The 13,573-nt window shown below is 46.6% G+C and overlaps 1 protein-coding gene and 1 long non-coding RNA gene across 7 annotated transcripts in view; both read left to right on the plus strand.

Moving 5' to 3' along the window:
• The first annotated feature begins 2,206 nt into the window (after window positions 1–2,206).
• On the plus strand, window positions 2,207–11,071 carry LOC116240697 (uncharacterized). 3 transcript variants are annotated; one of them, XR_016464531.1, is made up of 6 exons: window positions 2,207–2,507; window positions 8,486–8,548; window positions 8,977–9,159; window positions 9,265–9,391; window positions 10,428–10,515; window positions 10,979–11,071. It is a non-coding gene; the product is annotated as an uncharacterized LOC116240697 (long non-coding RNA). The 3 variants fall into 3 exon arrangements; XR_016464530.1 differs by lacking the exon at window positions 10,428–10,515 and having other exon boundaries at window positions 2,212–2,507; XR_004169375.2 differs by lacking the exons at window positions 10,428–10,515; window positions 10,979–11,071 and having other exon boundaries at window positions 2,217–2,507; window positions 9,265–9,450.
• Window positions 11,072–13,073: 2,002 nt separating this feature from the next.
• The window catches only part of HPCAL1 (hippocalcin like 1), a 51,749-nt gene continuing 51,249 nt past the window's right edge, over window positions 13,074–13,573 (plus strand). For 3 of the 4 annotated variants that reach the window (XM_031611180.2, XM_090136366.1, XM_090136367.1), the window contains exon 1: window positions 13,074–13,309. The gene's annotated coding sequence lies outside the window, so the exon portion shown is untranslated. The remainder of the gene's footprint in view (window positions 13,310–13,573) is intronic. The other variant, XM_031611179.2, reaches the window with a different exon arrangement.

Here is a 13,573-nt window from a genome sequence, read left to right on the forward strand (position 1 = left end):
GTGCTCCTCTGAGCCCTGAGCTTGGCACTGTGATGGAGAGCCATGCCATGGCCCCACTGTCAGCAAGTGTTTGTCCATAAGGCACTAGAAAATAGTGAAGGATTTGCAAGGGTAAATTTAAATAATTGGATTTACTCATTTGGAAATTTTTCCTAAAGCCCAGTTTGACTTCTGCATGCTTTTAGCGTGTGCATATCTTATAAGTGCCAGGAGAAATTCTCTATGCAGATCATGAAGTAGAACTTTGGATGGCCTCTCAGGGAAATGTGGGGATATTTAAAACAGGACTGAAGAATTAGTCCTGTGGGGCATTGCTTTTCTAGCAGAGAAATGGCCTCCTTGGCTACTTTGATTGTTGCATCAACATGAAAAATTATTTCAGAGTCTTACTTTTAAAACAGAGTAGACTTCAAAATTCTCAAATCTTGTATTTAGCAGAAATGTAACATTTAATAATTACATGTAAATAATATACTGTCGTATATTACATATTGAGGGCTGCTTCATCCATGATTTGCACCTAAAACACAGGTCTGTGGTCCATCCCTTGCAGGCTCAGTTCCCCAGACCACAGGCTGGGGCTGCCCTGAAAGTTTCCTTTCCATGGACAAAGATGGAGAGTTGGCACCCACCCCTATCCAAGCACTTGAGCAATATTTGGGTTCCTCTGTGACAAACAGAATCTAAAATGCATAGCATGCATCACAACTGGCTTTTTCTTGCCCCGCAAATCCCTCATAAAAGAAGCTGCCCTTGAAACATTTTCAACAGAAGAAGAATGTGCTTAGCACACAGGGGCAACTTCAGCTGTGTGCATAAAGTCTTCCTGGAAACAGCTTTAAGGGGACAGCCTTTCAGTTACTGTTAATGATTTACCTTGGAAATGTAGTTCTGTAACTCTACTGCAGCTCTCAGTATGTGTAACAGAAGATAAATTATGAGCTTCAGAGTCTGAGTCAGTGCAAGCTGGTAACATCTGAGAGGGTTTGCAAACCGGTTCTGGTGGTGGCTGCCGCATGTTTCTGTAAATGCTGGTTTCAGTGCTGAAACCATCAACACCATGTAGGTCTATTGCAACACCATGTAACCAGAGTTAAAACCAAAAGTATGACTTTGGAGCTGAAATTGACTTCTTCCTCTTCTTTCAGGTTCATCATTTTTTGTTTCGTTCATTTAATTCTTTGGTCAGTCTCCAGGATTTCCTATGGGGCACTTTTTCTCTTCCTTTTTCTTGGGGGAAGGCTACACAGGGATTTTCCAGCTGTGCTCCGGTGCTGTGCAAATATGAACTTTAAAAAAATCCATCTTTTTAAAAGGTGAGAGCCTGGCATCCCTGCAAGGAGCTGCGGGAAATGATGGATGAGGATTGGAAGACTGTTACGAACATGGGTGGCTCTGCAACTTGATCTATTTGTTTTGTACTTAATTGTTGCTTAGCTTTAAATGAATCTAAATGCCAGAGCTGTCAATCTAGTGCAGAAATGGTGCAAAATCTGGGAATCCAACTGCAAAATTCACGTTGCTCAAGGCAACCTGCAGTCACAGTCAGAGGAAAAGGTATCCTGTCTTGCTGCTCCTACAACGCAGTTAGCTCTTTGGGTGATGTATATGCTGCTGTCTGCTGTAAGTGTTGGCGATGCTTTCCGTGTAAAAAATGCCATTGGTGTGACAGATATTCTCTGCCAACACATTGAAATGGAAAACCTGCTGCAATCCTAATAGAAATATCCTGGGAGATTCTGAGTTGTGTTGAATGAAAGAAGAATAGATCAAATGTTTTTTTTCTAAGCTCAGTTAACTCCACCAGAACAGGACACAGCTGTGAATCTCTTAAAGGCAGCACACATTCTCTGCCAAGTTAGAAGGCAATTATTCTTTGTAAATCTGTCTTTTTAAATTCAAGCAGATGATTGTCTCATGCATCCTTTCCCTAAGCAGGAAGGTTCTCTGAGCCCCATCCCTGGGTACCTTGGGTACAGGGTTCACTGCTTATCAGGGGAGCTGCACCGTGGGGTGATGACAATGCTGTCAGCCCCACATCCCCTTGTATAACAGTGGATGTAAGGGTGTGTTTAGATTTGAAGTGTTTTAACCAAAAAAATTCCTGGCTTGTTGTACCTGACCTCTGTGCCAAAAATAAAAAATTAAAAAAAAAAAAAAAAAAAAGAACATTCCTAAAAAGTGACTGTCTATCTAAGAGGCAGCAAAGAGCTGTAAGGAGGCAGGAGAACTACCTTGTTCTTATATCATGGTTGCATCAGAGTTGTGCTCACTTGGCTTGGTTACAAGACAGTCATCCCCTAATAGCCCTGCTTTGCTACATCACCCTGGCTCTGAATGTCACAATGGCTCCTGCCCTTCCCAGTGACCTGCCATCACTGCAGGGCACAGAGCAGGAGCAGAGAAGCAGCACATGTCTGGTGCCATTGTGAGCAAAGGCTGCATTACAACAAGTGGGAGTTGGGTTGTGTACAGGGCCGTAAGGATCTCACTGTGACCTGTGTAAGGTTTGTCTTGATGTTTTTCCTTTTTTTTTTTTCCAGATAGGCATAATGTCTTTCATTCTTTGTAATGTATTTTTTGAAGCTGTACTGATTACACCCACCACTACCATGGTGTGTCTTCTCTGGCTGCCATTTGGTGGATTTAGTAAGGCCCTCAAAAATCAATAAACACCATGAGAAAGGGAGAGGAATTAGCATAAATTGTCCTCTCCCACGCTGTGGTGGGACAACGGTGAAAGAAAAGGTGTTTATTTATCTTTTATCTTTTTTTTTTTTTTTTTTTTTTAAGACCGTGTCATTATACATAATTCATTTACATTCTGTGGTAATGAAACTAAACAGGTAATTAAGGTATCAAGCTTATCAAGCTGTCTTAAGCCCAGCAGCAGAGATGACCCAAGGGATGGGATGTGGTTTGAAACAGATCCAGCAGCAAGTCCTGGCTTGGCTGCCTGGGGTAGGATTGGGGTGGCCTGGGGATAAATGACACTTGTTGCACACTTTTTCAAGTGAAAAGGTATGTTCTAGGTATTAAAAAGTATAGGAAATTCTGCTGGCACGTGGGAAACTCCTGTTTTACCTCTACTGGCACTGTAGAAGGGACCTCTAGGGTCTTAGTCCTGCTCCTGCAGTACAGCTGGCCTCAAAGCTAGGTGTTTGCCCAGACCATTACCATTGATACTTAAGTTCTGCAAAAAACTGGGGAGAAATGCTTTGAGCATTGCTTTCTCAGCTCCCGAATGTGTCTTGCAGGGGTGCTCCACACTGGGAGTCACCTGACTTGGACAAGAGTGTCTTGTTTATCTTCCAAATCTTCACTGCAGTGCCGAAGAGCTGAGCTGCATTTAAACCCTACGAATACGGGAAATTGTAGCTGTGAATCCTCTGATAAATCACAGCAAAACAAGGCTGGAAAGATTCACTGGGGCTCATTTAATCTTTTCTCCAGCCTCAAGGCAGGTTGTGCCACTTTATCATCTCTAACCACCACTTGTCTAACCTGTTGGTAGCTTGATGGAAATTTCAATCCCCTCCAGCCATCCCGTCTGGTGGTTTGATGTCCTTACCTGGAGAAATTTGTTTCCCTGTGCAGGCTCTGATTCTTACTTGCTTTAATTTAAGCTCATTGCTTCTATTCACTGCAGGCATCCTCTTCTACTTAAAATAACACATTACCACCTGGAAGAGGATGTTTCCCTTCCAGTTTCTCATCCTTCCAGCAGCCAGCCCCTGCTCCCAGCTTGCTTCCCACCACCCTAGCCCTTCTCCCTAATTCTGCAGTCACCTTGACGGGTGTGCAGAGGTAAATTCACATTTCATGAGCTTTTCTCCTGCTTTATCTGACTTCTAACATCTGGCATTTCCACAACAACCGTGGCATTGTTGATTCTTGTGCAGTCCATAGCCATGCTCTCAGCCATTTTTTTGGCAAAGCTGTTGGAGCTGAACCCAATCTGTGTTTGCACAGCTGACCGTCCCTGCCTGCCTGACCTGCAGCTTTACTGAGCTTCAACTTTTTCTCCAGGCCTCTTCCCCAGCTGCTCATAGCATATATCTTCTTTTAAGCATTTTTTAAGGAATAGCATGGGCTTGTCGGAAAGCCTTTCACCTTGAAGGATGCCTATGCTCTTAATAAACAAAGTGTAAAGGAAGTCATTGCTCACCACTATGGAAACAGCACTTGTTTAGCAGTGTGCTATGACTACACCCAATAACTTCATACAGGGAATGAATATCACCTCAAGAGAGAGGTCACGGAAATGTGAGTTGACAGAGAACAGGAGGGTTAATGAACACTGGCCATCATAAGACTGGCTTGAGATCTTTAATTAGCACAGATGATTCCCACTTGCCTTGACATCTTCTTGCCTTGTCAATCCAGGAAACCTAAAAGTGTTCCACAGATCATCCAGCCTGGCCCTCTATCCAGAACAAGCTATGAAATTGCTCCCTGCAGGCAGCCACGGAGCTTCTGTGGCAAAGCACAGTGTCACTGCCAGCATGGTGCTGCTGCCAAAGGTGACAGGGCAGTTGTGTCAAGAGACAGCTGGGAGAGTGCTGGGACTGCAGATGCTTCTGCCTACTTGTCCTGAATGAATGAATCATAGAATGGCTTAAGCTGGAGGGGAACCTTAAAGGTCATCTAGTTTCAACCTCCTGCCATGGGCCAGGCTGCCAACCAACAGATCAGGCTGCTCAGGATCCCATCTACCCTGGCCCTGAATGCCTCCAGGGATGGGGCACCCACAGCTTCTCTGGGCAGCCTGTGTCATGGCCTCACCATTTTCTGAGTGAAATTTTTTAAAATATCTAACATAAGCCTAATCTCATTTAGTTTAAAGCCACCCCCATTGTCTCATCACTATTAGACTGTGTAAAAAGTCAGTCACCATTCTGCTTGAAGTTCCCTTTAAGGACTGAAAGGCTGCAATGAAGTCTCCCCAGAGCCTTCTCCTCTACAATTTGAATGAACCCAACTTCCTCAACTTTTCTTCATAAGAGAGGTTCTTCAGCCCTTTGATTGTCTTCCTGGCCCTTCTCTGGACCATCTCCAACAGCTCTGCGTCTTTCTTGCGCTGGGGGCCCCAGACCTGGATGCTCCAGATGGGGCCTAACAAGGACAATCCCCTCCCTCTCCCTGCTGGCCACTCCTCTTTTTGTGCAGTCCAGGGTACTGTTGGTCTTCTGGGATGCAAGAGCACACAGCTTTTCGTTCGTTAGGACCCCAAGTCCTTCTCTTCAAGGCTGCTCTCTATGAGTTCCTCTCCCAGTCTGTACTTCTATTTGGGATTGCTTTGACACAAGTGCAACACCTCGTGCTTGGCCTTCTTAAACCTCATTAGATTCTCATCTTGTTACTCCTGGTGTAACTTCTATTCTTTGCCCCTTTCCTTCTCCATGAGGTTCGTTTGTCCTATTTGTGGCCACTCTTTGAGTACTGGAATGCTGTGATGATGTCCCCCTGAGCCTTCTCCTAAGTGAAAATATCCAACTTATAGAATCACGGGATTGTAGGGGCTGGAAGGCACCCCTGGAGGTCACTTAACCCAACCCCTTGCTCAAGCAGGTTCCCTACAGTAGGTCACACAGGAAAGCATCCATTCTTGAATATCTCAATCGTTTGTGTTTGCTTGCTGGTGAGTCAGGGTTAATGTTTTCAAGCTTCCCAAGCAAAATACAGGATAGAAATATATGTGCTTTGAAAACTGAAGGTCTGCGCTCTCAAGAAACACATGAAACACATTTAAGCCCAAACACAACAAATTGGAAAACAGATTGGGCCAGTTGTAACACAGTAGATGTGATAACAGAGGATTGGAGGTGAGGACACTTAAAGAAGCATCATAACATGTCATGGCAAGGCACTGGCACAGACTGCCCAGGGGGGTAGTGAAGTCACCATCCCTGTAGGTGTGCAAGAAACATATAGATGTTGCACTGAGGGATGTGGTCTAAAACAGTCACAGTCATGAGTGGACTGGACGATCTTAGTGGTCTTTTCCAACCTTACTGATTCTATGATTCCAGGATTCTATGATAACAAAATATTTTGGAGAATATCACTTCCCATTTGCAGCTGGAGCATGAATGCTAACCTGAAATAATTCCAGTCATGTCAATGCTTTCTATATTAAGAGGTTCTATTTTTGACTTCTACTCGCTCCTTTCATCCAAATGCAGGGTCTGCCTTTACTCCCTGAGCTGAATCTGTCCCTGAGGAGCTCTGCAGAAGGCTCTGCTTTGCTGCCGAGTGTGAATTTGACCTACTGTGCTTGGCCGTCCTACTAATATGTCTGTCTTGGGTCCAAGTGTTCTCCCCATTTGCGCTATAATTATCCTAAAACTAGATTTTTCTAAATTCCATTCCCTCATAGCTTTTTATAGTTCTGGGATTTAATTATTCAGAGCCGTGGAAGTTCTCAGCAGTGCTTTTTCCTGGCATTTATGGGGAGAGTGCATTTGTCTAATATAATGCACTTCAGGCAGAGACGAGGGAATGGCTTCGTGTTCAACATGCTGTGTTTGGTGCGTTCTTCTCTGAGAGCATCTCGTTGAATCTTTGGGTGGCACTTGTGATCTCTGTGCCCAATAATGGTTGTGTCCACTCCTTGCTGTTTGTATACTTTCCCATCACCGAGATGGGAATGAAGTGAAGCAGGGCTGCAGGGAAGGATGGGAAAGTCAGCAATGCCAGTGGGTGGCAGGGGGTTCCAAGCAGGACCCGCTCCGCTGCACTCTGCTTTGCAGAAGCAGTGCAGCAGCAGCAGCAGACGAGGCTGAGCCTCTCCTGCCTCCCACATCCTGCTCGGGTGAGAGCAGCGTGTGTACTTTAATTAGCGATGATACATGAGGGAGACAGGAGATGAAGCAACATTCAAATTAAGTAGCTGCAGAGCTGGTGAGAAGGCAAATAAGAGCTCCCATACCTGGGGGATTATTTTTAGTCATGGCCAGCCCCATGCTCTCCCCCAGGCATTTGCCCAGCTGGGGGTATCAGGGTATACTCCTGCCCCATCTCTGCACGCACCCCTGCTTGTGCCACCAGGGTGTGACTTGCAGCATTGCACTTGTGTCCTGTGTTCTTTGTATGACAGTTTTGCTTGCTTTTGTAAATGATGGAGTATTTAAGCATTGGGTAACGGCTGCAATATGGCTTAAAGTGTGTTTCAAATGGGTAAACACCAATTATTCACATCCCCTTTGCTGTGATGTCATTAAAGGCTGTTCCCAACAGAAGCCCAAGGCAATGCCACGTTGATTTGTACTGCTGGTGGGAGGGCACGTCTGCAAGGCAGACATGTGCTCTGTGCAAAGTTAATCACCCAGCGCTGCAGTGCTTTATGCGGAAGGTGACCCTGGGCAGCACTTGTTAGGAACTCATCTGGTGCCCTTTATTACTTCTTAATCTGCCAGCAAGAGGGAGCAGAAAAGATTACTTTGAAGGTCTCTATTGGAATTAACACAGCTCAGATCCTCCAGCCTGGGACATGCAAGCAGACTTGTTAAACTTGCTGGAGTACCACTTTAAAGCTCAGGACGGCAGAACTGGGACATCCATGTGATGACATGGAGGATCTGGTGATGTGCAGTCAGTGCCCTTATTTAATTATTAGCGTGTATTCGTCAAGCACCCAACAATGCGATTGTCCTATATAAGTATTTTCTCCAGGCATAAACCATTTCTTTTTAAAACAAAAATTACTTTTTTCTTCTTGAAAAAAGTTATTAATTAATACTTTTATTGTTCTCCCCTGTGATTTGCTTTCCCTTAATTACCAACAGGAGCAATACAAGAGCACTCCATTGCTGGTGCCAAAATTAACCTGACTTCCTCCACGTTGCAGTGAATGATTCACATGGATTTGCTTTTAGATAAGGACCCCAATTCCATGAGAAATGGCACTTTGCTGTGACCCTCTGATTTGGGGGTGGATCTGTGCAGCTGGGAGAAAGGTTTCCAAAAGCAGTAGCTCTCTGGGCAAGAGATGCAGCCCATCATCCTGCCACTGCCCTGCTGGCTCTGGGCAGCATCCCAGAACACACAGCATGGCATAGGACTGAAATAGCATCTTGTTGGCTCAAACATCCCAGAAATCACTGCCAGGTTTCCTCCTCATCCTCTTGCTCAGCCACATGAAAAAAAAAAAAAAGCAGTTTCAGCAAAACTGTAAGTCACAGTGGGGAAACATCAGTTTTACTATATTATTATTTATTGCCCTGATTGAATTAAAATGTTTTGTTTTGTTTTGCTTTTTTTTACAGCTGTTGTAATGCCAGCCTAAATCATTGATTTCCACTTAGATACACTGGTATTTTTCATGGTTAATTGCTGGCTTTTTTGTTTTCATGTTGTGGTTCAGAAAATAAACAAGCTGTGTAGAAATGCTCAGCTTTTCTTACTCTTTCCACCTCTCTCAGCGGAAGTTGGATGTTTTGGACCACCAACGCTAAGTAAATTCTGTCATATCTCCTGTCAATAGGTCCTGATGTGGGCGCTGAAACACATACTCCTGCACATGGACCCATGAGAGAGCTATGCTCTGGTAGGTGCAGCTGGAAATAAGCACACGCAGGCGATGGAGCAGAGCAAATTCTGCTGTTTCTTTTCAGTAGGTATAGTTAAGACACCACCATCCCACCTCCCATGCTTTGTTTTGTTGGCACATCTCAGCATGACCAAGCACTGCAGTGCCAAACTAACATAAAGCTCCACAGAGAAAAACTGAGCTTTTCGATTTTCCCTATTTAGCAGTTTTTACCCATTCTGTGCAAGAAGCCTTTGTATTAGTATCTTATCTGAAGCATCTAACTTTAGTGTCTAGCATAGCAACTGCAGCCTTGGAGGCAAAATGAAGTCCTTTTTAGATTCCCGTGTAATAGACTGGTAGACAACAGTTGCTGAAATGAAAATATGCTGGTTTAATTCATAAGTTCTTCGCCCCTAATTTTTTTTTTCTGTTTTCTCACTCAGTCATTCTGCTAGCTGAGAGGAAGACCACACAGCCAGATGTCTTTTTTGTTGTTTAATTGTTGCTCTCTCTGACTTAGAGAAGACACCAAATATTCTTATATGCATAAATGTGCCTGATGCCTTGGCTGTCCATATGCTAAGTCACACGTGGCTACCTCCAGGGCAACCTCAATACAACTGTAGGTAGGAAAGTGCACTTTTGTCTTAGTACAGCTGTACAGCTTACATCTGCTGTTCCCAGCCTCACTGCCAGTCATCACGGCTCTCACTATTCATTTTTCCTCACAGGGGAGGAAAGCAACTAAGACAAACTCCTGCTAAGGGGAAGAAGAGCAATGACACAGTAATGGAGTATTGCAACTATTTTTTCTTTTGCATCTATCTGCTTTTACTGGCACAGCAGCAGGCACAGCAAGTATGTTGGAGAGGAAAAACCATGCAAAAAACTCCATTATATATTGTGATGTAACTACATTTTCTGAACTTGCAGTTGTTCCATATTACATCATTCAAACCAGACAAAGAAACTCTCAAGGGTATGGCAAATACCACCATCTCATCTCTCCTCACCCTCCAAGGTTGTTGAAAACAGGCCAGGAAGATACTGCAGAGAACAAGCTTCCTTTAGCAGTGGAACACGCTGTAAAATCTGACCTGCTCTTTTCCACCTTCAGATTCTGTGATCCAGATGACTGGCAAAGCCCCTTGCCTATTTGCTTTGGTAGTACATTAAATACTGACTCTGCCTATCGAAGCAATTCTCTGGCCCACAGCTGGCATTTCCCAGGCAGCCCAAGCTGGGAATGCAGTAGAAAGGAGCACTGATGGATGAGACTGATGCCTGCAACAACCTGAGCCCCAGCATCTGGTAGCAAAAATTGTGAGGCTCAATAGATGGGCCCTGTTTGCAGTGGAAGCAAATCCTGGCTTTTGTAGCTCCCATCTGGCCTGAAAATGGTTGGAGCAGTCAGCTGCCTTCAGGGAGGGAGCTCTGGGTCCCCACAGCCATCACAGCTATCAGGAGATCCAGAGGGAAGGAGCAGTGTGAGCTTTAAATCCTTGACAGCAGTTTCCTCTGATAGTTTTTGGGTAGAAGAGGAATTGAAATCCCCAGAAACATAGGGTTCCAGGTCCAGCTGATGAACGGCTCAAAAAAGGTTAATATTGCTTTAACACCTACCCAGAATCAATCACACCAAAACACAGCAAGGCGGGTAATAGCTGGAGATTAGCAATAGCCTTAATGCTGCCACCAGAGCTCATGTTATTATGGCAGATATTTAAAGAATAGCAGTGTGCCACACATCTCGACTTTCGTCTCCACCTAATCCTTGGTGATTAAGCACCGGACAGCAGAAGGAATTTTGCATGGTAATTTCAGATTCAGCAGAGCTGGAATCATCCAGATGAATCTAATTCAATCCCTCATTGTTTCTGTGTTTTGATTATAGAAGCAGAATAAAAAGCAGAAAGAAAATCAACTGAAAGGTGAGATGCCAAAGCAGCCATGGCACCATGGTTGGTAAAGACCCACACTAGGTGAGCACAGGGTTACTAGATTGGCTTAATAAACAAGGAGAAATGGTTTTAAACTAAAAGAGAGATTTAGATTGGATATAAAAGAGGAAGTTTTTTACCATAAGGGTGGTGAGGCACTGGCACAGGCTGTCCACAGAGGTGGTGGATCCCCATCCCAGGAGACACCCAAGGTCAGGCTGGATGGGGCTCTGAGCACCTGATGGAGCTGTGGGCATCCCTGTTCATTGCAAGGCAGTTGGACCAGGTAGCCTTTAAATGTCCCTTCCAACTTAAATGATCTTATGATTATAAGACATTAAACGAAGAACATCATGTAAGTCAGACACATCCAATGGCCCAGTCTTGCAAATGTGCCTGATGTAACAGGACATAAAGTTCTTGCATAAGTGGGCTCAAGTATGTGTTTAAGCACATTATAGGAGAAACCGACTGTGAAAATACTAACTTTAACTTTCAAACACAGGGCTTGCTGTCCATGTATGTGGGTTTGCAGCTTCTCCACATCACACAGGGAGCTGTTAGCAGCCAGCAGCTCTGGGAGGCTGTCCTTCCTTCCCCAGCATTTCCCAAGAGACTGCTGTCAGTCAGGGATTGCTCCGTATCAGGAATTAGTGCTCAACATCCTCCAAAGTCTTGGTGGTGAGGGTTTGACTGACATCTTGTTTCTGGTCACAGCTGGATATCTGCAACCACTGAAAAAAAGTTGAGTATAAAAGAGTAATGCCTCATTTGGTTCTTGCTATGTGTTCCCCAGTAACATCTGAAAGCAAAATTATTTCAAGTATTTCTGCAGCTAATCACAGGTTAATATACTGAATACTAGAGGGATCAAAGAGAGGAAATGAGTTTTGTATTGAACTGAGCAGCCACGGGTGCTTCTCGAAGTAGTTACCTACTGACAGCAAAATGCCCTGGGTCTCCCAGCATGGAGAGCTCCTGACTGAAACATCTGAGCGCTCCGCCATGCGAGTTCAGAGCCACATCTATCAGCACGTATCTCCATCCTCAGCACCCCATGCATCAGCCCAAGTGTGCTCACAGTCTCTGAGCTCCAGCAGTGTGCCCTGACAGCCAGAAGGGCCAATTGTATCCCAGGCTACAACAGGCCCAGCACTGCCATTGGGCAAGGGAAGAGGTTGCCTCGCTCTGCTCTGTGCTGTGTGGCCTCACCTCCTGCACTGCGTGCGGGCTGGGGGCCATGGTGTAAGAGGGACATAAAGCTATGAGACAGCATCCAAACGAGGGCTGTGAGGATGGGGCTGATGGTGAGTCTTGATGCCAAGAACGTTGAGTGAGGGGCTGTGCAGCTGCCTGCCCTGTGTGAGCCACAGCCCCAGCACCTGGCAGCACTCACACAGGGTGTGCAGGGAAAGCAAGGAGATTACTCATGTGTAACCACCCCCCGCGAGGAGGAGCGGGCTGCAGGCGTGTGAAGTTGGCAGTGACAGTGGTTGCATACAGTTTTCCATTCTGTGTTCCTGTTCTAGTTGCTTCTAGTTTTAACGGCGCAGGTTTGCCAGTTTCCCAGCTTGTTTTTGCCTTGGGCTGACTTTTTTTTTTTGATACATGTATTATTTTTTAAGTTGGCAAAATGGTTTAACTACTCTGAAAGGGGCTGGAGAAAGTGGTTATTGCTGAGTAACACTTTCAGCTTTGCATCAATAGTTTCAGTGTATTCCATCTTTGCAATAGAGGTGAAAGGTGTTTTTTTTCCTTCTATTTTTTTTCTCTCCTTTTTTTTTTTTTTAATTTTCTGTCCTCACAGAAATCTGCAGACGAGGTATAGAGATAAGCTTTGAAAATCTGCAGTTTGGAGGCAGTGGGCTTTATGTGCCTCCCAAGGTTTGTTGCTGAAATCTCTCAGTATCTTTTTTTCCTGGTGTGGCCCTGATTTCAGCTCTGCTCAGTTCTTATCTCATGCCCGCACTGAATACGCTCGCCTGGGCTCCTATGAAGGAAGGCAGAGTGAAAGCTGCCGATAAGGCACTACGGGAATGGCATTCAATTCTCCATACGTTCCTCACTTGTAAGTTGCCGGGCAGGAGCTGAGGGAAAAAGAGAAATCTGAAAGGAAGGATTCATTCCCCCGTGCGCTCTGCAGGCCGTAGCTGTGAAGAAGGCTTCCCATGACCTCCCTCGAGAAGCAGCTTAGCTTAGCCCTCAATCCCTTCCATTTTGTGGCGGGGCGCGCTGCGAGGGCAGCTGTCCCCGGCCAGCGGCTCCGCACCCGCAGGGTTTCACCTGCCCGGCTTCGTGGGGCACGGCTGGGGGGAGAACGCACTGGCTGCGGTGGCAGAACTCGTTGTAGGGCCTGCGGCAGAGCGCTTCCTTGTTCGCACTGGGGTTAAAAGAAAAAAAAAAAAAAAAGGAAAAAAAAAATCAAAAACTAGATAGAAAAATAATTTAAAAAAGAGAATAAAAAAAATAGAAAAACAGAGAGATAAACTTTTCCCCGCCGCCCCGCACTTCCTGCCCCGCGGCGGCCGGGCGATACCAAGTGGCGGCGGCGGGCGGGCGGCCCCGGCGGGGCGCGGCGCTGCGCAGGGCTGCGGGGTACGGCCGCGCTCCGCCCCCCGGCGCCGCCGCTGCCCCGCGGGGAAGTTGCGCTCCGTGCCTCGCTTTCCCGCTCGCTCCCTCGGCGGCGGCTCCTTCCTCCCCCTCCCTCCAATGCGCCTCCCGCTCATTTCCTCTTTTCCTCCCCGTTCGCCGCCGCTCCGCAGGCGTGCGGCTCGCCCGGGCTCCGCCGCGGAGTTGTAGCTGTCGGGAGGCCGCCGCGGGACCGCTCCGCAGCTGGGTGAGGGGCGCGGGCTGCGGGCGGGTCGGGGGGCGGCGGGGGGCAGCGCCGGGGATGCGCGGCGGCCGCCGGCCGTGGCGCTGCGGGTGCGGTGCGCGGTGCCGAGCGCCGTGCGGCTGCTGGGAAGGACGGACGCGGGGATCCGCGCGTTCCGCGTGCCTTAGGGGGATCTTAGACCCGGCGAAGTTCGCGCCGCGCGAGTCAGTCGGCTCCCTAAAATCTTACTTCCTACTGCCGCCTCCCGAAACGGCCCTGGCGGAACGC

This window comes from Phasianus colchicus, chromosome 2 (genome assembly GCF_987193195.1).
Source record: "Phasianus colchicus chromosome 2, bPhaCol1.hap1.1, whole genome shotgun sequence".
NCBI classification, from domain to species: Eukaryota; Metazoa; Chordata; class Aves; order Galliformes; family Phasianidae; genus Phasianus; species Phasianus colchicus.